The sequence below is a fragment of the Ixodes scapularis genome, unplaced genomic scaffold (assembly GCF_016920785.2).
Source record: "Ixodes scapularis isolate PalLabHiFi unplaced genomic scaffold, ASM1692078v2 PGA_scaffold7__128_contigs__length_106722199, whole genome shotgun sequence".
NCBI lineage: Eukaryota > Metazoa > Arthropoda > Arachnida > Ixodida > Ixodidae > Ixodes > Ixodes scapularis.
Window position 1 is genome coordinate 23,295,069 of NW_024609882.1, and position 27,801 is coordinate 23,322,869.

General features: G+C 42.4%; 1 pseudogene; it reads right to left on the minus strand.

Moving 5' to 3' along the window:
• Nucleotides 1-462: 462 nt before the first annotated feature.
• LOC120849667 lies at nucleotides 463-25,716 on the minus strand (annotated as a pseudogene).
• Between the last annotated feature and the right edge of the window lie 2,085 nt (nucleotides 25,717-27,801).

The following is a 27,801-nucleotide window of genomic DNA, read 5'->3' on the forward strand; positions in this document are numbered from 1 at the left end:
GGAGAGCATGACACATTCGGTGGGGACGGTTCGGACGGGAAGGCGGGAGAGAAATTCGAGTTGCAGGACGACTCAATCTTTGACGTCACTCCACTGGCGCGGATGGCTGGGAAACTTTGAATTCGGTTTTTGGAAAAAAAGTTTTCTTCACAAATACTGAGTTCCCATGCAAGCATTGAAGTTTTAGGGTAATTTTCAGGCATATTTTTCTATCATTTCGGACAATAATTAAAAAAAAAAACATTATTTGACCAACCAGTCAGACTAGTTTGACTGTTTAAGATCAAACTAAGAATAGTTTGCTTCGACTATAATTTGAGAGCGACTTCTTCATTTCCACCATACACCACGGCGATCGTTTTCTACTCTTGGGACGCCAGAGGAGAAGCTTGAACTTCATAATCCGGAACCTCGAGTGTTGAGCAAGAATATATTTATTAAAAACAAAACTCAATCCCCGGACATGCGATCCCCGTGCTACCAAATACTCGTACCACTGATGAACCAGTCTAGTGTGCGGTCCACTTTAACAGTAATCGGGTTGAGGCTCGGCAGGTGTGGTTGCCTCTGGTGCTGGATTAGGAGGCTTGTCTGGTTGGGATGGCGGTGGGACTGGTGGTGCTGGTGGCACAGGCGGTAATGGTGGCTGTGGTTGCACTTTTGGCGGTTCGGCAGTTGTGTCCGGCGGTGGTGGTGGTAAAGGCATGGGTGGCTTAGGGTTTAGGAACTTCTGGTACATCGGGAGGTCCGGAAGGAATTTCTGGTGGGGCTGAGAGATCGGGGTTGTCCATTAATTAGCATGAGTATGAATGAGGTATTGTGTGACACTGTTCTTGCTAGCAATCATTAAGCAGCGGCATAAAACTTAACTGACAAAATTAAAAAAAGAAATATTTTATGAGCTATTATCTAAGGCTACAGCATCACGAATGATTGTAGCAAACGCATGATAACTCGGGCGTACAACGATCATGTTGGTGGTACTGCTATAAAGTGCACGTTATCACGTGATTGATGCTGGTGTGCGCTATATGGCAACGTGATGGGCCGTCACGGTTCCTCGTGACCATGTAGCTTGACCTGACAGTGCCATGTGACCATTTAACTTGACATCACAGTGCCATGTGTCCAAGTAACTTCAGGTCTCCGTGTCCCGGGACATCCCTTCATGGCACGTTATATTGTGAATGACGTCATGGGATGCCCCAGCCTTACGCGACACGCCGATGTAAGTGACGTCACGCCACTTGGTCACGGGGTTGGCGTCACGTGACAAATTTAGAGGGTAATATTATGTCGTGCTAGAACAGCCCCACGAGTCGGCATTCTGCGTAATTCAAACCTTATTCGCAGAATCAAGGTGTTTATTATTTTTATATAACTTGGGGAGCAGAATTATGCCTACCAATAATACAACCGAAAATTATCACTGAGGAGGGAGCATTTATATTGATATGCATCATATTAACTAGAAATTAGCTAAGGAAGAAGGTAAAAGAAAATTCACTAATTGTCGTTCTGATTAGTAAAACCTTCTTTACAAAATGGACAGTTGAAGGTCACTACAATATTACTTAATCGAATTTTTTTTGTACTAATGGCAATCATTCTACGATATGCCTGATGATATATAAAGCCAGAATAATGCATTTCACGACGCAAAGTAACTTTCTTTTTGCGTGGGGTGTATTAAAGGTAAGACGATTGGGCTTGTTTTTTGGGCACCCAAACTAAATATTATTATTACTAATATTCTTAGGATTTATCTCAATGTCGAATGTAGCGAGGAACGTGATACCAGAAACTCCACTCGCGTACTTTGTTTTGCCTTCTAGAATCAATGAACTCTTACACTATAGTTGGAGCTTTTTTAAATAGAAGCTAGAACGTGGTATGAAGTATTTTACAACGATAGCTGTTATGGGCTTTTCCCACTACTAGAAATAGCGTCCGTTGTTGTTGCAGTATTTGTAGCAGGGCTTAATAGGGTGCAGGGCGTCCGTCCTGATATTGCCAAGTTCCTGAAAAAAAAAAGTCGCCATTTTTCTCACGGGAATTTAACCTGGGTCGGCTGCGTGAGAAGCGGGCACATTACCGTGCACGGCCACGCTACAGCACTGGCAACCCGCTTTATTATACGGTTTTTGTGGCACAAACATGAGTATGAGTCTAGAGTACTTGCTACCCGCTAGATAGCCACAATTGCTTTGACGTCACTGTATAGCGACGTAGTGACGTGTAATCTCCTATATAAAACATTTATGCCCTTCCTAATTTATTTCAAATTTATTTGGAGTGAAATGTTGAAATTAAAAGCTGCCGCCCGATTAAAATGGTTCAGCCGTATCCACCCATCCATTCTGCGCAGCCTTGAAGAAGGGCCTGATCATTACATCATTGTTAGTGGAGCCTTCAGCGGCCCCAGGCGGCAAAGGCTCTGAAGCTCGACGATTGTACGACGCAAATCGGCCGACGCGTGTGTCTTGGCGTCGCCGCGTGCCAGCGTCGCTCTTGTTGTCCGACGCCAATGCGTCGCGCCGTTCGTCGCAGGGTGAACTGTGAGGTGCTTGCTCGTGGCGACGAAGTCAATGCGGAGCGCATCTCTCATTGGCTCAGATTGAAGAACATTGGGAAGACCACAATGATAGCTACCTTTGAGGCCTACCCACTATCCTTAAAGGGGTCATGAAACGCTTTCCCAAGTTTTTCCTGTTTAGCTTTCCTCCTCAACTCATAAATCGCGCATTCTACCAAACAGTTCAAAGAGACGAAAAAAGGGGAGTCCCTTCTTGCTCGGAATCTCGCTTGTATACCCGGACAGAGCCATTGTCCCCCTAGAAGATTAGCCCGTCGCTCAAAATTCAGACAAAAGTTGCTTTCCCCACCCCGTTCACCCCGAAGCTGACAGTGCTGCGGAACCTACGTGCTCGTTAAGCCAGCCACACTTTTGCCACGTGATCACGCTCTCTCGCGCATACCCACGTGCAGAGAATGAGGTCAGGTGATGAAAGGGAGGCGGCTGATTGGCCGGGCAAGCGCGTAGCTTCCACCACAATGTCTGCTTAGGGGTGAAGGGAATATATGAGGTCCGGTATCGTGTGACGTGCGTTTGGACCCGGTGACGCGCCTTGGGAACCGCGGATGTGTGTAAAAAGGCAGAGAGCACGATGGGGAGGTGGCACGAAATAGTCCGCTGTGTTTTCAAATTTTGCACTGAAAGTCAGGCTTTTGACTTTCTACCTTTTTTTCGTTTGGCCCACTGAACCGATGTGCTATTAGTAAAATCCCAATCTAAAGTGATTTATACCAGCCTAATTTCGTTTCATGGGCCCTTTAAATCAGAGCGAATCAGGGCTCGACATTTTTTTGACGTCACCACAACCCCAAGAAAAGAAGCAGATGAACTTTCGCTTCGTATTCAGCCAACAACTTTGCCGTGACGTGTCCTAGCTACCGCTGTGACTGTATACTATGGATTAACAGAGGATAATGTTTATTTTACGTTTCAAGAAGTAATTTAGTTTTATACCAAGTTGATAACAATCATACATACACAAGCTGCATACACAAGCTGTGTATGCAGCTTTTCCCTTGGTCGCCACCATCGAGTGTGATGGAAATAAAATATTATTATTATTATTATTATTATTATTATGATGATTTCAAGAGAGAAAACGTACCTACTCGTTCCCTTCGTTTTCAAGAAACATTTAAAGTCCCTTTTGTCCGTACTCGATATGGTAAGAATACGCGCGAATATTATGTGCCTGAGACATTTAACAATTTGCACTCTGAAATTCTGCAGGCTAATTCTTTGAGCCAGCTGAAGAAAAGTATGAAAGTTCATCTTTCTGGAGGAGAGATTACATAATGTTTATATTTAGTTGCGTATGTATTTGTGTACATATTATTCATGTTTTGTGCACTCCTAACTGCGTTATTCTTGTTTCTCACGTCCACGTTGCTTTATTTTTGCGAATTTTTGTACTGACTTTGTTCTTGGTCGTTTCACAATTGTGTCTATATTTACTACATTTGCATTTGTGTATATATTAGTCATCCTGTCTTGTGCACTCCTAACTGCTTTATGATCGTTTTCTTTCCCGTTTTCTGCTTTCTTTGTGCTAATTTTTTACTGACTGTGTTCTTGGACATTCAACCTCTGTCTCTTTCTTTTTTCATTTTTTTTTGGGCGGCGTCACACAAGCCACCGTTGGCTTTGATTGCCCCCGCACTCCTGTATGAATTTATGAATGTTCCTAAATACAAATTTATTATTATTATTATTATTATATTAATTTTGGTTACTAATTAATGTGCTTTGAGTATATGCTAGAAGTAAAATTTAATCGTCAGGGTGCCAGTGTTGTTGTGCACAGGTGCGTGCTTTTATGTAGCAAGAATCCGCAAGATTGCAAGGGTGATTCCAGGACCGTTACTCAGGGGAGCTGGGGTGTTCTTTTTCTTTCTGCAGTCAGCATCGTACCGCGTTACGTCTTTTCTTTTTTTTTTGTTTTAGTTAAAAGTAGGGTTCCTCCGTTTCGAATCTGTACTTTCTTTTTGAATTTGGGAGTTTATATTTTGGGTTCTTCCTTTGCCCATAAATCTAATGTTTTTTGTTTTTTTTTTAATTTTAGTTTTGGACAAGAGAAACGGAAAAAAATTATTTTGGATGCTTACGTTGAAAAAAAAAGAAAAAAAAAGAAGAAAAACTGGACACGAGAATGAGGTTTATCAACCTTCAGTTAACATGCTCATGAACAAAAAACTTGGAATATAAACAAAATCGGGAAAAATGATGATGTTCCCGGGGGAAGACGCGGCCTCGGGGACAGTTGAATGCGATCAGTGCTTCTGGACAACACGCAAAAAAGCTCTAGATAAAGCTTTCTTCCGATGAAGCTAGGGTATTTTTTTTTTTATTAAAGAAAAAAAAAAAGAAAAGAAAAAACTTTCTTTTGTTTTTTCAAGCTTTTGATCAAACTGTTTTGGGGGTTAATTTTCGGGGTTTATCTGTGTTTACCAAAAACACGAAGCCCTATACCTAGTTATAGGTTTACAAAAAAGCAGGACAAGTTCCACCCGCAAAGCCCTCCACGCTCTCCAATTGAGCAGAGCGAACGCTGGAGAGGAGGACAGTTGTCTCGCTTCCTCTCTCGCCCGCTCACCCTGCGTTCGCTCGCTAAAGTGGAAAGAGCGGAAGCATTTGTGGGAGGAGTTTGTCCTGCTTTTTTTTTTTTTACCTATAACGGGGTACAGTCTTAGGTCATGACCGAGTTCCTTGCCAACTTTACTACAACGTGTTTATTATTAGGGTCAGCCAAACTCGTGGGTTCCATCGCGTTATGTGAAAGAGACTGCAGAGCGTGACTACTTGGTGATCCAAACATTAGGATAATATTTAATACTAACAGTTTTGAGAAATATAAATATATCTATATTACATACTTGTTAATGAAAGATCCAGGAAGATATCAATCCTCCATAGAGGTGTTGAAACGAATATAAACATTAAATACAAAGTGTGCATTCCATGACATACGTAGCAGTTTGATTAGCCAATATTTGTGATTATCAGTATGTTGTTAACGTTGTCTATATTTTGTAAAAGAAAGACAAAAATGAACTTACGCTGTGGAGGCATGTCATCCTCATGAGGGCCGTAATACTCGAGTCCTTGGTTGCATGTACTATATTTAATTGCATTCAAACATATTAATTAGCCTTCTGTACAATTTAAGCGAAGGGTGACAATAGGTTAATCATATCATAGGGCTCGGCACACAACTACTGCTGTGCATCCATAAGGGCCCCAGCTATGCACACCCACACACCAAAGCAAAACGACCAAGGAACGCGGCGAAGTGCGTGCAAAATTATATTCGTACGTCTATTCCTGGCGCGCTAACCTTGGGCTTGCGTTTTCAGGCGAAACTTTATTATCGAAGCATTCTCAGGGACAGCCTAACGACACAGGGCATGACTTCTTGACGCTTCTTTCTTCTCAGAACTATTTACCCCCTATTCCGACGACTTTGAGGGTAAATAAAAAAATTATCACATCTACACGTGGTGCATGATGTTGATTGTTGCGAAGCTCTGGTAGCGCTGATGATACTGATTTTGTTCATGCTGATGGTGCTGATTTTTTTTTTTATTGCTCATAGGTAGTGCTGAGTTCCGGGTTCGTTTTCATCCGTGTCAGAAAGAGAATGTGTGGTATGGAACGTGGTTATATACGCATTTGAGCATTTGACCGTAGGCGCCCTCTCGTCTATAAACGTTGAGCCAATGCATGCAAAGTTTAACGCGACTATATACGCATTCGACCGCAGCGCCCTCTCCTGCATAGACGTTGAGCGGCTACATGCAACGTTTCATCCATGACAGAAACCCCAGCTCTTGAGTTACTACCCCATCTCAGAGCCCCCCACTCGTCCCGCAGTCGTGGCCGAGTGGTTAAGGTGATGAACTAGAAATCCATTGGGGTCTCCCCGCACAGGTCGGAATCCTGTCGACAGCGCAAACATCTTTTTTTTTTTTTAAGAAGCCAGATGGGATGACAATTGATGTGAGCACGGACGCCGGATAAGGCTAGACCCTAAGGAGCTTCGCCCCTAATAAATTAAAAAAAAGACACTGGCCACATACAGTGTTTCTAAAGCTAATTCCTAGTGATTATAGCTCCTATCAAATAGAACACTGAAAATACATTTTGGCTGCCTTTGTTAGCGTGGCTACGGTAATACATTGGGTAGGCGCGTGCCTCTAATACTTTGTGTTATTCCCCTTCGAACCGGAAGTAAATTAATGGCAACGATAGTGTCGAATTCTTGCTTTTAGATCATGATTTTTTTTTTTTTTTGAAAGGCCAGTGCTAGATGCACGCTTGTGCCATCGGAGAACGGCTGAGTTGTAACAACCGTCGGTTGCCACATATTTTAGAAGAGAAATCAGCGATACATTTTCTACGTCCGCCAACTTTTCTCAAAAATGGTTTGTTTTTAGTCATTGACAGCTAAAGAAACTCATGACGTGCCGAGTTCCGGCACGTCATGAGCATCTTGTTATCGCCTCGAAGCCAGTGTTGGCGGTCACGCGTTACAACCAACGTCGTTACCGGTAACGCGTTACTTCTCTCGGTAACGTAAGATCGTACTCGTTACATTTTTGTTCCCAAGATTAAAAAACGAAAGATTGCACTTCAAAAATTTTTTTGTGTTTCTGGGCTCCAAGTTATATATGTGAATTTTCGAGTATTTTTCCGTTTTTCTTTGTGTTTTTTTTAATATTTAGGTGAAACCGTAAAAAAAATAGAAAGTAATTACGTCGAGTTTCTGCATGAACATAATGTTTCTTGAATTATGACGCTTATGCACACCTGTAACGTCGAAATCAGTAAAACGTGTCACTTCATAATTTAAAAAAAAGTAACCAAAAAGTAACGCGCGTTACCTTTTTTATCTTTAACGCTAATGCGTTCCTTTTATTTTGGAGGTAACGTAGGGTAGTAACGCGTACCTTTTATTTGCCAGTAACGAGTAACGTATTTCGTTACTTTTTTCGGTAATGCCGGCAACACTGCTCGAAGCCAAGGAGATTGGGGCATCCGTTGATAAGATACGACCAACTACCAGTTTTCCCAAGCCGACGAAACGTCCTTAGGCAGCCTCTGGTTTGAGCATGTTTAATCTACTCTTTCGTTGGAATCGGTTCGCGTTTACAGAGTGATAAGCAAAATGTGCGGGCTGGCCGCCTACGAACCGGAAAATCGTAGCGCTATACGGTGCATGCTGCTTTCGTGTAATTGCTGCGCAACAATTCATATGCAAATCAGACTAGTTGATTCCTAGGGAATTGCCTAAGCGCGCATAATATTTATTCATAACGGTTCGCGGTATTATGGAGCACCGTGTAATTGCCTGAAACTTTACCGAACAGGCGTCGTGCAAATGCAAGGCGATCCTAGCTCGGTGTAGTGCCGCGCAAAGCATCTTGGGTACCTTTCGGCCAATGTTTCGTTTTGCCAACCTCAATTCACGACATCCCGTCACGACCAAATGCAGCGGGTGACTTTTCGAATATGCAACTTTCCTGAAATGTATGGTGTAGGCCTACCAATACGGATAGATAGAATGGCAGGTTACATTTTTTGCCGGCTCCCGAGGCACCAGAGTTTGTGTGCAGGTAAACAAAAGTAGTAGGAGTAATCTACTGGGACGATCATCCTGTTCCATCGTCTCAATGTCCCAGGCTTTTTAAATGATCGGTGACCCGAGAAGGCTATGCTGCATTCTGAAGGGGTACCAGGCCGCCAGAAAGGTATGGGACTTGGCAGGCGTTCTTCTCGCCAAGTCTAGGCAGGTCCTTACGGCCGCTAAAGGTCCGTGTTTAAAAGGGGCTTTCACAAAGATGACTGAAGGCAGTGTGAACGAGATCTGACTTTATTCACAAGCAGTGCTGAGGTGCACTACTTCGTCAACGGGGCAATCGAATTCGAGACCATGACACTCTTCTCCATGGCCAAAGAGGTCCAGGAATGCAACGCGCGCAGTTTTGCATGCAGGGATATTTGGAAGTATTTCATTCTAGTCATTGACTCGTTGCATCTCGTTTTGAATTTGCAGCCTATGGGATTACAGCATTCGTTAATAAAAACGCAGAAGAATGAATGACGAAGCAGGAAGCTTGAACATAACAAACTACATCACAGCTTTCTTAAGCTGGAGTGTATATAGGCATTACATAATTACGTAAATAAACGCGTTATTCTTTGCACTCAGAAAATTAATATTGCACCATTCTATGTGAGTTGAGTGGGATCTACACACCTTAAGTAGTTCTTCATGCGGTCTTTGAAACTGCCTTCAGATGATTTTTGAAGATGAACATTTGGCACGTCCTTTGGGTTTACGCTGAAAGGTCAATAGTAAGTGTATATTTTTGACGTGTATGCAAAGCTCCTTTTTGGCTCTAGTAAAGCACCTATGATGTAGGAGTATAGTAGTACTAACTCTCACACAAATCATAATTTATAAAAAAATAATATTACTCGGAGAAAAACGTTGCTTGGTCGTATTAACACTGCGCTCGCTGTAACGTTGATTTCTGCATAATAAATTGTTCCACTTTTATAAAGCACAACTTTTTAACTTTCGTCAGTGGTAGAGTCTTTGTCCGTAAAATGTTTGAAAACTAAATTTGTGGTCGGGAAATGATGAGAAAAGTAAGAAACAAGTACAACACAAGCCTCCTTGCAAGAGCTTCAAAAATGGGCATTCGATAGTTAAGATATTTTTCTTGGCTTAGTGTACATGTCAGCGCCGTGCTTATAATATGTATATTCTTATTTTAAATTTTAGCTACTTTACAAGTAATACGAAACTTTAAAAAATATTGCTCGGTTGAAATAAGTCATTCTGAGGTTAAAGTAATGAAAAATGGGCAATAACAAGCATTGTACCATGGCTTGAAACACGAGTCTCTCGACATTTTGCAAGGTGCGATATTCTATACTATATCTCTTATCAAATTCATGTAATAAACAAGAGGCATTTTTGTCCGTAGGAACATATATCTTGTGAGCTCCTAGATGCATGCCCCTAATCAGTTCTGTTTATAAATATTCCCGCGAGCTATCCTGGTAAGATAGCATTTAGACGAAAAAAAAATCGTTTAATGCGTAATCAAACAACATTGCTCATTCCATTTGGACGCTGATCGTATTTGCTCTCGAAAATATTTAGGATAGGCTCTTTTAGTAAGATCTGCACAAATATAATGCCTACTCACTGCACGTCTTAAGAAACTTATCGGTGCATAGTGGGCTTAAAGAGCGTATTAAATGTAAATAGCAGTAATCGTCTTAAAAACTGCTAGCTGACAATTTGTTGGGTATAAAAAAGGACCAGTATTATACGTTCATTGTAAATACGTATGCTTTTACTCATCATAAAAGTATTTTGTTTTCACAGACCACTGACCCTGGAGTTCGAGGAATATTAGGGCTGAAACATCTTCAAAGCAAATAAGCCTTTCTACGATATCTTCCAAGACCAGATCTTCTTTTGGCTGAGTGTAGGTATCTTGGCCCTAATTCGCCAAGCAAGTGCCAAGGTTAGGTTTCAATGCTGGTAGTCTGGCTTTCACTGACATTTTTGGCCCTAGATCGCCAAATAAGTGTCAGAGTTGGGTTTCATTTCTCGTTGTTCGGCTTTCATGGGGCAGCCTTAGGCCTAAATTTGCCGAACAAGTTCTAGGTTTGACCTCACTGCTAGTTCTTTGCTTCTTGCGTGGCACCTTTGGCTCAAGCCTGGCAATTGGGCAATTATGTGGCGAGCACGAGGAACGCCATAGAAACGCCAAAAATGTATTCTGGCACTAGCTAACGCCTTGGACAGATACTGTAGACGGTATCGCTCCAAGAAGGCGGCTGGGAAAGGGGGAGGGGCGGGGGGGGGAGCGCTGTTCGCGCTTAGGGCAATAGACACATTCAAAACCTGATCAAGCAACATTGGCAGTCACCACTTCTTGTTGGTCTCTTTAGACTTAGGCTAGGTGACAATCCTAGTGGCCCGATTTTCGACCCATATAATGGGCGAAAGTTGGGCCACCAGGATTGTCAAGCATGTGGCAAGGGTATTTCTCTGACATGATACCTGGTTCATCACCACCGCTTCCATCTAATGTCTGATTTGTGAGAGGCTTGAATTAGAAATAAAGAGTCGGTTCAAATATTGGGGAACACCTTCTGGAAATGTACAGTGCGCGTTTTAAACTATGTCAAGGCACTAGTCAAAGTAGCAAACGGTAACAACGAGAAATATATACTGGTGACTGATATTGTATATATTATTGTATTTGAAGTGTTGTTACGAACCTCCATTATTTTTATTTTGCTATCTATACTGGCATCACTTCATATTTAACTTATTTGTATGTACGCTGAACGCCTTATGCCTGTTAACCTAATAATTGAAACTTGCTATGTTAGATATTTATTGGCGCTGCTTTCTATGTCTTGGCTGTCGTTGACTGGATAACCCATGCCAATTGAATGGATGAGGAATCCTCGTCAACTGAACATTCTTAAATTATTCCCGTGCACCCCAGATCACTGTCTTTCTTATCAATGTCTGATGTAATAACGATTATCGATTAATTTTTTCTAACAGATTTCGGTTGGTACGCACCTCTTCCTGATCATTTCAGAAAACATTCTACCGGCGTTTCCCGCTTCGTAGGGAGCGTACGCTAGCAACATAGATACGGCCTTCTCACACAGAGTCTGATCCTTGGAATATCCTGAAATAAATCGAAATCGCGGAAGAAATTTACAGAACATTGTATTTATTCTCACGAAAATGATTTTCATTTCTGTTCGTTATTTATTTTACATTTTACAGTATGGATTCCACTAAATCTTCAGTTTCTTTTTTTTTTTTCAAGATACCTGCCACCGGGAAACAGATATCTTCACAGTAAGCACACAAGAAAGTGTTTTATTTTTTCTTTATATTAAGAAACATTGAACACCCAATAGTGTACGTTGCTAGATTTATTTTGAGTTATGAATGATACCGGAAAAAGCTTCTATTTTGAGGCTTTGACCATGAAAGAGGTGCATGTTTTAGAATTGTTAAATGAATCCCACAACCAAATATATTCCGAAATAATGTTTTTTCGTGGAAGTCTTTGTTTTTGTGTGATATACGTATTCTATACACCAACTCATATTTACAAAAAAACCGGAGCGCCCCTAGCGGACGCCACCGGCGGCGCGCATGCGCGATGGGGGAGTGGGCAAGCAGCTCGCCGTCGCCCATAAACAAAACATTGGAATGCGATGTTGTCGGCGTCAGTGCGAGTCCCTGTGCCCTTTTTCGCGTTCGAATTGTTGATTCTACGTCTTCCTGGCAATGTCTGACTATTTGAGCGGCCTCAGCGAAATTACCGAGGCTCGTTACACCGCAAAACTTCGCGTGAATAATGTGACATGTGACGCTTCATTCCGCCGTATGTACGCTAAAACCTGACTCGCATAATGCGATTTCGCTCGCAATTTTCAGTCGCGACGCCGCTCGGGCTGCGAAGGCGTGAACCGTAGCTGAGATGGTCGACGTCGATACTGAAAATCGCAAGCAGAATCGGACCAAGTGAATTAGGCATAACAAGTCGGTGATGGTTACTGGAAACAATGATCAACATTTTGTATCTACTGTTTACATCGAGCCTGCTTACCAACCTTCAACTGTAAGTCTTTTGAGGCCTGCACTTACTTCTTATCGCAAGCACCGGGCCAACAATTGGTCTACGGGCCGGCGTCGTCTAACCGCTCATTCACACTGGAAGCAAATCCGCGTTCGCAAAGCGGTTGCGAACGCGGTTGTATAAAGATCCAGTACATTTGCACGCGCACTTGATGTCATCGAGTGCGCGCGCAATTGCATTAAATCTTTATACAACCGCGTTCGTAGCCGCTTTGCGAACGCGGATCCGCTCTTAGTGTGAATGAGTGGTTAGAGAGCAGACGACAAGCAGAAACTTTTGAAAGAGCAGACGACAAGCAGAAACTTTTGAAAGAGCAGACGACAGTTCGAACGATCAGACGGCCGTTTGAACTTGAAGGCGCACTGAACGTAGTCCGCAGGTGGTCGGCACAACTTGACGGTTTTCTATCGTTCATGTTGGAACAAAACAAATAAATCTGATGACCATAAGTATCCGTGAATTCAACCCAAAGTGCTTCCCGCCCAAGCAATCGCTGTCCGACGGCGTCTGCTTTTCCCTTTTCACGGCACATATCCAGATACTTGGACAAACCGAGCACGTGAAAACTGACCTTCAAACCTTTCTCGACACCTTTGGTACGGCCCCAGTCGCGGCGTTTTGACGAGAAGGCAGGTTTTTGTCTGGTTCCTTTGAAAACAACGCGGGTATACACGTCTGGCATGGGGACTTCTGCCCACAGCCCCAGACCGGAAGTGCGACCGACGCGCCACCACCGCGCCGTGACGTAACAGAGATGAGTTCTTCTATAGAAGCTCCCTTGCCACCCTTCCCGTTTCCCCCTTTCCCACTGCTATCTTGACTTGGGGGGAACTCCTTTTACTGCTCCATATTGCGGCAGGATAAACCGGGAGCTTATTTCGGCGCATTCAGCTCCAAATATACAGCAACAGAGGGAGTTCCCTCGCCGTCAAGTGAAGAGTGGGAGAGGGGAAAATGGAAACAGTGACAAGAAGAATTTTCACTTTGGTTGAAAACTATTTTGCAGGTCGGTTTTTAAGATGTTTTGTGGGTATTGTGTGTATGTTTACAAAGCGGAAAGTTAATCAGCCCCTATGGGCGGCTGGTTTCATCACTGTAAAGTGAGAAATTGTGCCAGTGGAGTACGACCGCTAGCCCAGGTTCTTCAACGTGTGTCACGCATTAGTAATACAAAACCGCGCGCCGGCACGATGCTTGTCTAGCCATCCTCCCAAACGAATTATACGTCCGATTTCTCATTACAAATTGTTGCATACTATTGATTTCTAAGTTTAGCGGCGCTATTTTGGATTGTGTGTTCTTGCTGTTCATTGTGCGTACATTGGTTGCGTCGAAGTTGTACTTCGGTTATATAAAATTAATTCCTGAATTTTATCGAGATTTACAACGTACGACGCACTTATCACCAGCGAGACTATCGTCTGTTTTTTTTTTCTCTTTCTTTTTAATCATTATGTATAAAAACACTACGCTCACCACGATAGGGAGTAAAATGTTCCAATGACACTCTCCGACTGGTAGCTTCAAACTGAATCGCAGTAGAAAATACTTATTCCTAAGTGATAAAATTAGGTGTGCGCAATAACTTGTCAGAGATAATGGCGAATAACACCGATGTCATGATAGCGTCGTGTTGCTTAGTGTTCCAATTATTCCCAGCATTGTGCGTCCGAATTACTCAAAATGTATCTCTCAATATTTCTCTCAAATGTTATGTAAAATACATTGTAAAATAAAGCATTGCAAAATGCTACAACCTCATGCAAAGGGATCAAAGCGGTTTTACCGTGACTCAAGCGTTTAAGTAAGTTCAACACAAATTGTCTGAAACGAAGTTCAAGTTTTACAGAAGTTTCTTATTTCTGGTCGGCGCACTACATGTATCAACATCTGCGCAAATGAAGGCATGTTGAAACTACACAAATAAACTTGGTCATCTAAGAACAAACGTATGGCCGTTTTCTTTAAAGATGTAATGAATTTCAATCACAAATTACTGAGCCTCAAATGCTATGAATTACCGTTACAAATTACGTTCTCGTTACTTTTTCTGTACACTATCAAGAAAACAATAAAAAGCATTTTGATGTTTTCAAAAATTTTTCTGGGGCAGTACTTGTAATATTTTATACGCAGGAAAAGAAGAAAAACCCAACGGAAGGCGATGGAAAGTGGAACAGCCTGTACTCGGCATTGTCTTTTTTTTTTCTTTGTGTTTCGCATATTTTTATATGGCTTGCACTTTTGTGTAGTGGTTCTAGTGACCGGTCATAAAACAATTCGTGTTTTCTTTTCGGTTATGCTTCACTTCACGGTGCTTTTTATTGTCTTGAACTTGCCATCTTTATGCTGCTTAATTTCCTGCTCACACTGCTCCAGTTTCTTTACTATGTTCATATTTTTAAAGAAATAACGAGTAATTGAAGTAACCCGTTACCAATATTTTGTAACAAAATTATATTACATATCACTACCGGAAAAATGTAACGTGGCAATTTCAAAATTATTTGAAAAAGTAATGGAACACAAGTAATCCGTCACCTGTAACGGATTACTTCCAAAGTCTGCTTAAAAAATACTCGAAGAGCCCGTTCGCGTTACTCGTGAAATATGGCACCTTTTGTAATAAAATATACCAGCAAATTAAAAAAAGAAACTTAAATTAATATTTACGAAACTTAGACTCCTTATTTAAAATACCCACAAGAAGACAAACTCACCATAAGCATTCCTTACATCATCTCCATTGTAGAGTCGATATCTGAAACAAAAGGCGAATGTGATGGTATCGTAGATGTGAATAAGTATAGTGGCGTTGTCTTACTTTGTTACAAGGCAAATAATGTCAGGAGGCTTTCTTCCTTCAAAATAGGTCGTTAATGCGTCAATTGCACCATCCAGGTTAATGTAGTCCGTGTTTTTATAACTTTTCAGTGCATTCTTTAGACCAGGTTCTTGTTCCTAAGGGCAGATTGTAAACACACTTCTTAATTGCATGCATACACTGCTCCAGGCACGTAGCAAGAATTTTGTTTCGGGGGCGGGGGGCGGGGGGGGGGGGGGGGCCGCCCATGACAAAATGCTGTATGAGGGGGAGGGGGGAGACGGGGTCCCAGCAAGATGGAAGATTTCGGGCTAGTGAGGGCACGTAGGCAGCGGGGGGCAGTGCAGGCACGTAGCCAGGGGGGGGGAGGGGGGGGGACCCGGCCCCCCCCCCCCCTCTATTGGCTACGTGCCTGCACAGCTCAGACATTTCATCGACACACAAAAAGCATGCAACTTCCGTGAAAAAATATTTGGTACGTCCTGTACTGCCAATAATTGTATGTCTTACTGTTATAGCCAATCTTTTCACTTAAGCATTGCAGCATAGCTTCCTCTATGCACCGCTATAAGTTTGACTTTTTAGTGTCGCTACTGGCGATTTTCATCACGTGTTTTCCAACCTACTTTCACAGCTTAGTTTTTTGATCGCCAGGCGCTGTGAATATTGGATTCGCTCGGGAAGGCTAGCGAGTGAACCTGCCGCCACAGATTTCTGTTCTAGCCGCTGGGTGCCGTCAATCTCGCCGGTGTCGCCAATACTATCGACTGTAACGCTGTTCATTTTCATCCGGTCACTTTGAAGAACCGAAGCCGTTCGTTTGACTGACCGGTACTACTCTCCTTACCCGGACTTAGTGCGTATTACGCAGCAGTTGTATCGTCGCAAACCAACCTACTGCTTCAAGGTTTTTTTTATTACTAAATCTTCATGAGTTCGTTTTATTGATAATATGCATCGCTTATTATTATACTAATAACCCAACAATTATAAAAAAGTAAACGAAAATTTATAAAATAAAAAAAAAGAAACAGGAAAGGGTTCTTTAAGTATTCCTCGGCCAGCAAGAACTAAGTAAACATTTTTTTTTAAATTTTTTAATCAATAGTTTAGGTCAACGCAGTTCTTCTCTATCAGTGTTCCGGCAATGTAAGGTTGGGTTGATGAATGCTGATTAGGCTTCAAATTGTCCCGCAGAGTTTCTTAAAAAAAAAAAAAAAAAACCCTATTGGGAAAATGATGCCGAGGAACCTCATCCCAGATTGTGTGAATTTCTCCAGGCCCCCTTTTTTTTTTTTTACTTTTTTATGGTTGTGTATTTTTTCATGTGGAGAGCAAAATTTGTTTATCAAAGCATGTTGATTCATTCTATGACCTCGAAAAGTATGATGCAAAAAGTGGGTAACTAAATAAGCGCAGTACCTTAGCTTGGGCCGTTGTCTGTCTATTTTTTTTTTATCGCGTGTCACTTACATTTCTAAATGTTTTCGGGTTTCTGCCTTAATCAGTGATTACACAAGCTCCAACTAATAGCTGACACAGCCTTCGTTCATTTTGTGCCTCTCGCTGGCCTCCGGAAGGTGATATGGAAACTATTTAGGAGGTGTTGCGCATACTGGCTCGATAGTGGAAAGCCTGGCAAATATGGTCAAGAAGACCAACAAAATGGGAAAGAAAGAAGGAACATCCAAAATAGTTCGGGGAAAAGCACCACGTATTGATTCCCGTACTTCGCCGAACCCCATTTATTTTCCTAGAAAGCCATTTTACTGACGGCCAGGTGTGTCCTGAATAATGACAACTGCCGTTGTGTGGCGCTGAGTGCGAAGATTCTCCTTTTATTGTCTGCTCGCGCGGTTTTTTTTTTTCGGCAACAGAGCATAACATTGCTCTCGTGTCGAAGTGCCAAGCTTTCCCACTCGGAGGAGTCTATTGCTACGACTGTTGAGAAATTAACTCTGCAACTGGTAAGTTTTCTTATAACATGTCGTGCAATCTTAACATATTCGCAGAAAACACGCAGTGAAAATTGTTACTTTATTTGTGTGGGGTAAATTTATTTTAACATTTGCTGAATGAGAACTCGATTAATTTTAAGTTAACCAGTAAAATATTCATTTTAGCTTCATAAATGAAAATGATGTTACGAAAGAACAGATCCAGAGTCAAGCTAAATAACGAACACATTTAGAGACAATCTAAAGAAGGCTTTGCTTGGGAATGTATAAAATAAGTAATAGCATGAAAATTTAGGTAGTGTGTGTGGCACTAATCGACTAAAATCACGCTCTTGTGTATAAAAACATTAATTCCCCTTTCTGCCCAAAAAATACCTGTTTCTAAATATACACCAAGAATTATATTTGTAGAGTTTTATCTGGCTATCTCTTAGTTATTTATTTATCTAGGAAAGATGAATAATACAAGGAAAAAAAACTTAGGGTTCAATTTATACCATCCTTGCCCTTGAGAGTATAATGATTGTGCAATTTCTTACAAGGTTTATTGTCCAGTGGTAAAGTTGTATATCGTCGACGGCAAAATAACTTCGAAGATCGGCCCTTGTCTGGAAAATGCACGACGAAAGAAATTGTTATGAGAAAAAATATATGAATTATAAGGATCCTTTCGGGCATTACATAGAGGAATTCCTATAGAGATTACAGATTGACAGTATTTTAAAGGAATGTCTGCAGTTAAATTATAACAAAATACTATAGAAAGCACACACGACATGCTGCCTGGTTGTGACATAACTGTAACAAATACAGCAGTGACTATGCGTTTTGTGAGAAAAGAAGTTAGGAGATTTAAAACATGTCATAATCCTGTGCAATAGCAATACTATATGGCAAGGCATTCCACCCGGGGATAGCGGAGACAATGGGAGAATATTTATATATATTCGTGCGTGTAAATATCGTTTTTTTTTGTTGGGGTGGTCTATGCGAGGAGAAATACGGTTAGCTGTAACAACGTGCACTTGACGGAAGGGCGAACAAGAGTCTTATGGAACAAAGAAAAGCGTGCGATCCGTCTTCTGCTTTCAAGGGAGGCCAAATGTAGGGAGCCTTTTATGCCTGTTATACTGCTGGTATTAAAATAGTCACGTGCAATAAATCGGGCTTACATTTGTTAAGATAATAGTGGAATTAATTTGGCAGAGACAATATTTTTAAATATATTTCTAGGAGCAATTGTTTCAATATGTGTTATCCAAACACAAGCATGCCAGGAAAAAATGTCGTACAGCATAATTTTTAATCTTATATATTTCATCTTTAACTGGAGATCTATTTCGCAAAACTAACGAGGCTAGCATATACATAGAAATAAAGCTGAACGACTATAAACACGCAGAAGCATACCGGATGACATGTGACGACAATGTTTGCGAATCTGGAGCACAAAAGTTGGCACTCCGTCGAACTAACATAAACAATAGTATTCCGGAAAATAATTAGCAAAATAGAGAACTCATGCCCTGGTTAGCACTAGCGTAGTATTTTTATGCACAAATAAAATGATGAGCCATTTCACTCGATAACGGTGGATGACCAGCGAAGCTGTTTAGCACACGGCGCAGACGTGACACAGGATTTTGAACGAAGGCACGAACACATTTACAGTCTTGACGGGTAATCATCATGACGAACGGTACGCACACGCCTGTCGAGGACTATCGCCGCCCGAAGAGCCGGAGGGAACTAGACACGCGGGACGCGACCGCCACTCGGCGAAAGAAAGGAAACTAGGCACGTGAGCGCTTGGAACGACGAGAAGGAAAGGACGGTGCGCTTCCCTCCTCCTCCTTCCCTCCTCCTTCTTCTTTCCCTCTCCTCTCTTCCTGCCGCTGAATTTGTTCCTGGGTGACGTGACACAAAGTCGTGACGTAATTTTCCCCTCTAAATTTAGCGGAAAAACTGAATTGTTGTTGGGGTCACGTGACGTTAATTTCCCCGCTACATTTAGCAGAAAAATGACGTCACGACCTCTTAACGTCATGACGTCACGACCTTTTGACATCATAACGTCCTGTGACTTCACAACTTCGGGACGTCATGCGACACGAAGTCGTGACGTCACATGACGTCACAAACCTGTGACGTCATTTCATTTGCCGCGCACGAAAAATCCACGGGACCCTAGCCATAAATAGGTTCGCTGTAATAAAGACCAGGACGCTTTCTAATGCGATTTGCATGTATACATCTTGTCATGCAGTGATTAACCTATGTCGTTTTTGTTTATTTATTTAGATACATCTTTTATTGGAGATGCTTTAGGCGTGCAAAAAATTCTTCAACGGTGTAGGTAAACAACATTAGAAACGAAGAACTAAACAAAATTTCCCTTTCGCATTTTTTTTTTAATTACACTAAATTTTATACATTTTCACATGGCACTCATGTAAGCCAAACGAGCACTGCCAAGTATAAGGAAAAAATAATTTACACAGATAACTCCGTCACCCCCCCAAAAACAAACAAGAAAAAAAAACTTATTGGGTACTATAATAATCAAAAAAACATTTCAGATAGGAACGCATCTTCGGTTATTGTACGAGGCAGAGTCAAAAAGTAACCTCAATTTATGTTTTATTTGCGTGGTAGTATAGATATAATGAAAATCAGTTTATTACTTTTCCCCATAGTCACCTTCTTGCTCGACACATGAGCGACAACGCCTCACTAATGCATAGAATCGGGGGGAGAAAAGAACTCTTGTGGCTGACTCCGGAGCCAAAGGTGCACCGCCGTTTTCAGGTCATCATCTGTATCAAGCTTCTTTACCCCGAGAGCCCCTTCGAGGCGTCCGAATAGGTAGAAATCACTCTGTACGAGGTCTGGCCAGTATGGTGGGTGCGGAATACACTCGAGCCGCACGCAGTCCATACATCGGTTGCACGTGACGTCATTCAAAAGGCGCTACGATGACCACCAGAGAGGAGGGCAAGAAGAAGCTCCGCTCTTATCAGGGCCCCCTTTTGTGCCTCCCGGATTTACACAGTCGTCGCTACTCTCCCCCCAGAAGATTATAAAAGATTAGCCCGTCACTCAAAATTCTTACAAAAGCAGCTTCTCTCTCCTCCTCTTACATGGAGGCCAAAAATATGCGACGTGACGTCAGTGCAACCCATGTATTGATTTTCTCCGCTGTCGTACATGCCGTGTGAGGACGCGCATTATCGTGCTAGAGCAACACCCTTGAGCTTAGCAATCCGCGACGCTTTGACCCGATTGCAGGCTTTAAGTGACTCTCAATCAAGTTACAGCATGTTGATTCTTCACACTGAGTCCCTTTGGCATTTAACATTCAACTACTGGGCCTTTATGGCCTCAAAAGGCCGTGAGCATTAGCTCGCCCACTGTTGCCGCTGTCTTGAACTTCTTCGGCCTTGGTGACATTGTGTGTCGCAACTCCTTGCCTGCTCGCTTTGTTTGTACCCAGCATTAATCACCGGTGACAATGCGCCAAAGAAAATCATCTCCCTCTGCTTCGTAGCGTCGCACTGGCGTCTCACAGGCATCCACACGCCGCTCCTTAATGTCCGGCGTAAGTCGTTTTGCTACCCACCCGCGGATACTTTGGGGTACTGCAGAATATCATTAATGATATGGTGCGTCGAGCCGTGACCAATATTCAATTCTTCAGCCCCTTCATCGATGGTGACACGCCGTTCCCTTGTATGAGCCGTTCCGCAGCAGACATTAGGGAGTTTTCGTAGACCTCGTTGCCCCCTCCGCTAAGCCTTCCGCAACGAAGAAGTTGCTACTGCGCTTGCGCGCCGATAGCCTTGACTGTGGAGTTCCCGCTATCGTAGCGGCTTGCGGAGGGCCTTGCGGAACGGCGAAAACGGTCCACGAAAACTCCCTATTAGCGACTTTTACTAGACCGTGTTTCCCGCTCCGCTGAGCCCCTCCGCTACCCGGAACTCTACAGCCAAGGCCATCGGTGCGCAGGCGCAGTGGCGATTCCGCGATCCGCTCTGCAGAGCGGCTGCAAGAAAGCGATCTACTAAAACTCCCTATTCCGGCGTCGTTGAAGTGTCAGCCCGACCGAAGCGAGCTTCGTCCGTCAAACTGGACGCTCCATTTCGAAACTTTTTGTGACACTCGTACACCTGCCGAAGCGGTACGCAGGCGGCTCCGTACTGCTTCAGCGTCCTGCAATGAATACCCGCAGGTTTTTCGTCCTCTGCGCCCAAAAGTCGGATAAGCGAACGCAGCTTCTTCATGGTGCATGCTAGCAGGGGGGCGGCCATTTTGAAAGTGCTGTGGTCAAGTGTGGTCAATCAAAACATATTTGCAGCTCAGCAGTCTATCGCTAGATTTGATTTTCTCACGGCTAAATTGCTGTTACTTTTTGACTCTGCCTCGTAACAATGTCATTTGGCAGGAAATGTTAATCGTGTTCCGTATTTGGGAAAAATATGTTTAAACCAAGCTACCCCACACAAATCCTTAATCTCGGTCTGTCTCAGATGGATACACAAAAAAGCGGCGGCAAGTATAGCTAGATTTGTTCAACTCAATCTCTTCGTTTTATGAAGGCTATTAGATTTCAGTTTGAACAAACTTTTATTAAAAATATAAAGGAGGCGAGAATTACACGGGTTTCATCTTCACCATGAATTTATAACATCGGCGAACATTAGATGGGAAAATAACCGTCACGATAAGTAGGCTAATTAGGTAAACGTGTTAAATAACGTTTTATTTTTGGTTTTATGTGTGACGTTGCAATTTCAGTATTGACGACAGCTATAATTACAGGCTAAAAATATTTAAATAGTTCTCGAATTGCCAAGGAACTTCAAGACATTCATCAATCAATTTCAGCGTTTTTATTTTGTTTTCCCTTTTTTGTAGTCTGATTACAAAACGACGCGGAACTCCTTTGGCGCGGTAAGGTTGTTAGCTATATTTCTAAGTTGATTTAAACACGGAGAGCCCATGGCGAACGATCTCGCGTGCTGTAGAGCGTTCATTCTCCGCTCAAGAGACACTACCCTCTGGGGCCATTCACGACGCTAGTGCATTCATGCGGCGGTGCAGTTCAAAACCGCTTTTGAAAGGTTCTGCTCGAGCGCACACGAACACTAACATACAAGACGCTTGGTCATATTGTGGCTTAAAATCATTGTTACCAGTTACCTAAAGCTGTATCTGAAATCACAGGAGACACTTTCCTGTCCTCCACCAATGTTTAAACAAGTCCGCGACAAGGCAAAGCATTATTACATGAACTTCCTAAAACCGAGTCTAATGCTAAGGAAGTCTAACTTTCGAATCATGACGATCGACAGTTGCGTCTGCTCTGCAGAAGCACCAAAATGGTGGCTGGCGCCCACAACAATGTCGAGAAACGGAATGCCGATACTCTAAGCGCAGCTCTGGCGCCTCCCATGGCATCGGCCTCGCGTGCGTAGCATTCGTTTTGCTACAAGTAAGTGTAAAACAAAGCGTAGTTCTTATTTGCACCACATGAGCCGTTTCGATTGAATCTCGAGGCGATCGCACAAACATCTGCAGTGCAGACAAAGACATGGACACGAGCGTGTGGCTTTGCGAAGTGCCTCCTATGCACGAGTTCTCGTACGAACAAAAGTATTCATCTGAGATGGTCTCACGCGCCTGAGCCTACGTCTTGCGGGCGATCTTTTTCAAGGATTTTGCATCAACGACGACTGACGCCTACATCGCCAACTACAAGATCAACAATTACTACAACAGACGTCATTTCCAGTTGTGGGAAGAGCCCATAATAGCTATCGCTGTAATATAACAATTCCGCTGCGTAATACAAAAAAAAAAGAAAAAAAAAAAACGGGAGTGTTTAGCGATTTGCAGCCGCGAGTGGTAGCCACAGAAACCGTCGCATGTCGTCCCTCCGGGTGCCTCGTAATAAGTTGGCTAGATGTGCTTCTATATGCTTATATAAGGCTACCTTTTATCAATTTTGTCATTTCTCAACACGAATAAAAGCTTCAAACCCCTCGTATCTTCGACACAATACTGTTAGACTATGTATAAGAAACGCCATTTTTGCGACGCACAGAAAAACATTTCTCTGCTTTGCCAAGCTCACTACCGCAGTCAGGAGGTTGGATCAAGATGTGGTGCTGCCTGCGCTTCATCGTGGGACCGCTTTCCGCGCGGAAGTTGCTATTCAGCGATCGAATTGCTGCCCCTACCGGCACTGCGCCACGATCATGCATCGGTAAAACTCACTAATGAGTGCGATCACTCACGCTCACTCAAACTCATCACCATGGTTCGCGAGGTTTCGGTTTACATGTGACAACCACCAGCGTTTTCCACAGCTGCGATGCCCAATGTTGCTCGCAGCAAGCAGGCGCACAGAGTTGTTTCAGCGACATCCAATGGCCACCGCAATGCTAAGTTTTCGTTTTCATTGTTTATTGTTTTAATTAAGAAGTAAAAGGTATAATAAACACCGTTAAGAAATATTGGTTTGCATTTGTTTTGTGTTCTCAAAGTTCGCTCTGTCAAACACATATAAGTTGTTAACCAGAAAACGCGAATACACACACGTTCAGACACTCAAAGAGAGATGAATGAGGTACTTCACTTTAAGAAAAATTTTCACGGAACACAGGAACAAAGGCTAAACCTTTCCAATTGGGAACACAATACTACAGCAGCAGATGGGGACAAAGAGAAGGAACCAACACGGGTAACCTGACCGATTATGTATTTTCTCCTCGTGCCGTCTACTTAAAACGTGAATACGCTGTATTATTCGCAAGCTTTCCCGCAATCTTTCTCCTCCTGTCGCGTGGCTCCCCATTGCTCTGTGAATGGCTAGCGATTTCTGCCGCTCCGCCGCTGCACCGCGATTCGGAGCGGCGTGTTCGGTTGAAGAGGCAGTGAGCGCTGGAGACCCTGAAAATAAAACCCAGCCTAAAACATTGCGTCCCTAGTGCACGGAGCTACACATCACTGCGCACGTGACTCGAAGACGGTGGAAGAGTTGAAGCGGTCGGAAGGCGCCCAGAACTTCGACCTTTGACATAATTTTTTTTTTAAGTGAGAACGCACGTAGTCAAATTGTGTTTTTAGTTCTTTACTCCAGACGTGACAGGGAGCAACTCCCACAATTTTTAACCAGGGTCCGAAAATTGTTGTGAACCCCTTTAACGTGAAACGAAGTATCGCTGTAATTTTCTGCCCTTGTCTGCACACAATCTCAAATATGCGTTTGTGCGCGTGTCTCTGTGTGTGTGCCTGTGTGTGTCTGTGCGCGCGTATGTCGGTGTTTAATACAGCGTAGTTTCGACGATATGAGTTGTAAACAGAGCTTTCTCACCGATAGCTATTTATACAACACTCACTCTGGAATCGAACATTTGCTCCAACGGTGAAACCAACTTGCCCCGCCCAATCCAAAGGTTAAAAAATGCTCACAATCGTTGTAAAGTGCAATACGAGAATAGTTTGCTGATGTGACGTGCGCGAAATAAGGTTTCATATTTTCAAATCTGAGTCTCCAAACAATACTGAGTCATCATGAGTAACTGCGTCTCTTCTAAAATGTTACGTAGTAACCTCTCTTATCAATGTACAAGTATTGATATCACAAAACATTTTCAAATAAACTTTCATAAAAACGTATATATTTACTATTACCACTAACTTAATTTGTCGTATAATTATGTATTTTACACGTGGAGAGAAACTGCACATGCACAGCCGCCTCTGGTTTAGAATATCAAAGCAGCAGTTTGCCAAAACACAAAGAATATTAGGTTATATAAAACAAGTGGTTAAAGCATATATATTTACCGTCAATATGACGTTTTCTAAATAGTCATTCACTTGCTCGCCAGTCGCGTTGACAGAATCATCAATATAAAAATCTATGGTAATACTGATTTCTCCTGAAACATTGAACATTTGTCAGTTACCATCAAGGTTCAAAATAATTTATAAAAGAACATTGACAAATCTTCAGTAAAACCGTAAAGCGCGTGCACTGTGACGTGGGTTGAGCTACGCTTGCAACCTGATTAACAAACACGAACCAGTGCTGGCGTATACATGAGGAAGACAGGAATGATGGGTGGCCACTTCTTCGAACAGAGATATTAGATTATGACTGTGGCCGTATAGTCTCTCACTCACGCAGTTTAAACGTGATGCCGGCTATTACATCTTTGACGTATTTCTTTTGGTAAAATCACCTTATGGAATTTAATTAGATTTATGTACATTCGTATTTTACTTATGTTTGAATATTGTTCTCAGCTTATCAGTAAAAATGTACAACTCATATATTAAGAAAGTGTGGTGCCGTGTGACGAGCCTTCACATGTTTGGATGTTCTATCTTGTGTTAAAAGGTTTTAGTTAAGTTTTTTTGGTACTAGTACTCTGATAGTTGCGTTAGCTGAATGCCAACAGGCCATTCAAATGAACGTGTAAATGCTACACAGTAGTCAAATGTTTCGAGGTTTAAATTTTTTTAAAGACACTGAAACATTTTAAAGTACGTACCTTCAATTTGTTGTCTTGAACTTAATCGAACTCTGGGCGAACATTCTACATAAGCAGATACCAACCAGAGCCATATGCATAACATCAAGCAATGTGCGTCCATTGAAAGAAAACTTCTTGCACTTCAGCGCTTAGCCATTCGTCAAAGTCAAGGAGCTTTATATGAAACGTTTCCTTTCTTGGCCCCTGTTTTTCAGAACACGTTGACGTAACATAAACCCTTTCGACAGGTGGGAAAGAGCATTTTGTTTTTTAATATTACATTTGACCTTTAGATCAAGAATGTATTCAGGATGCACTTTATGTGAAGCTGTTCCATGATAACGTAGCTATGCATAATTTATTTCCTTAAATTTATATCCTGTTTACTTCTACATTCCATTCGCATCACGCAAAGCTTGCCATTTTCTACTGCTCATATCTTCCGCATCGAAATTTTTCCGCAAAAGGCTCGTGTAAGAATCTGTATCTGTACAGTATGCATAAACATTTACGTTTTGCACTCCACATAAAGCTTTTATACGCTTTTCATAACGTCTCAATATTTCTATTAGAAGGTGAAACACTTCCAAAAACACTGAGTTAGAGGTGGTCATTTGTTGTCATCATTCTCTTTATTCGAATACTGCATTTATATTTATTATGATTAAACGTAACGAACTTTTATCTCGGAGAGACGTGCATAAAATTCCCTAGAACAAACAGTGAAGCAACCTTCCGTTTTTGAGTATTTACGAGCGTACTGATGTCATCGCTGATCTTTCCAAACTAGCTAGTTATGATTTCGCTTCACAAAAAGCGCTACATTTTGTCGTGTTTGTTGAAACCAAAACAACCAAAAAAAATAAAATTTAACTATTTTTTTTTGTACATGTTGCGTCAAACGTCGCCACTAAGAGTTAAAAAAAATAATCCGGAAACTATTTAAAAAGCAAGAACTCTGCCTCTCAAGCGCATGTGAGTTTCTCAGGGAAGTATTGTGGCTGGTTTGGAGGTCATTCAGTCGGTTTGGTTAGTGTTAAGTTATTACGTTGTCGGACAGAAACATAAAGAAAACCGTTCGAGCGAGATTCAAGCTGAGAAAAAGACCTGTTTATAAATAAGACTAAGTGAAAATCAAAGTGGTTTCGGTGCAGGATGCTCCGGTTACAGCGAAGCCTGAAACCGATCTAGCACCCTGGGAACACTCTAACATACACTGCAACCTGTCTCTTGCACAGAATAGCAAGAAAAACACTTGAATTAAGTGCGGCACTTCTGCAAGAAGTTTACAAAATCACTCGATTGTATGACGATCATAAAAAGGTTTATACGGATGAAACAAAATCAGACTTTTGTTGGCTGCTCTGTCATTGGCTCTTCAGCGGAAGTGGTAAGGCGGATAAACACTGCGGCTACCATTCTGACAGCGGAGCTGTGTGGCCTATTCTTGGCTACGGAACACATAGCTCGCCAGAGGATAGCCCTGGCAGTGGGTTTCACTGACTCTCTTAGTACCTTGAGAGCCATCTATTGTTGTTGAAGTCCAGAACAAAATTACTGTGGCAGCAAGAAAGCATCGCACCATTGTCTTTGGTTGGATTCCCAGCCATGTTGGTATACCAGGCAATGAGGCGGCCGACCATGCTGCCCGCACGTGCTTCAGCAAAGAGCTAGTGATTAGAGGGATCCCTTATATGAACTATCGCCCTTCTGTAAGGTCTCGCATACGATTACAATGACAAGCCGAGTGAATGAGGAGATCTACAACAAGCTGCATCTCGTTAAGCCTAAGCTGAGCGAATCGGCCAGCGCCCAGCACCAAGAACGGTTTTACGAAGTGATACTGTGTCGTTTGCGCATTGACCACGCACCTCTCACTCACGGTTACCTTCTTCGTGGTGAGGATGCCCCTTTGTGTGAACAATGTGATAAACCTCTAAGCGTTCTTCATTTTCTAATTGAGTGTCCTTTCCATAAACGAGAACGCCAATATCACTTCGCACAGTTGTACAGAAATTATATTCCCTTACAGGCGATGTCGATATTGGGTGATGAACCATTCGTGACTTACAAGCAGGTTTTTAAGTTTTTAGATGCTATTGGTCTTTTACATCGACTGTGAAACTTCAAAGTTTTTTAATCATGCTCATTTCTCTTTGTGAAATATTCCGGTTTCATGTATCAATCCTATATTTTTAACCACGAC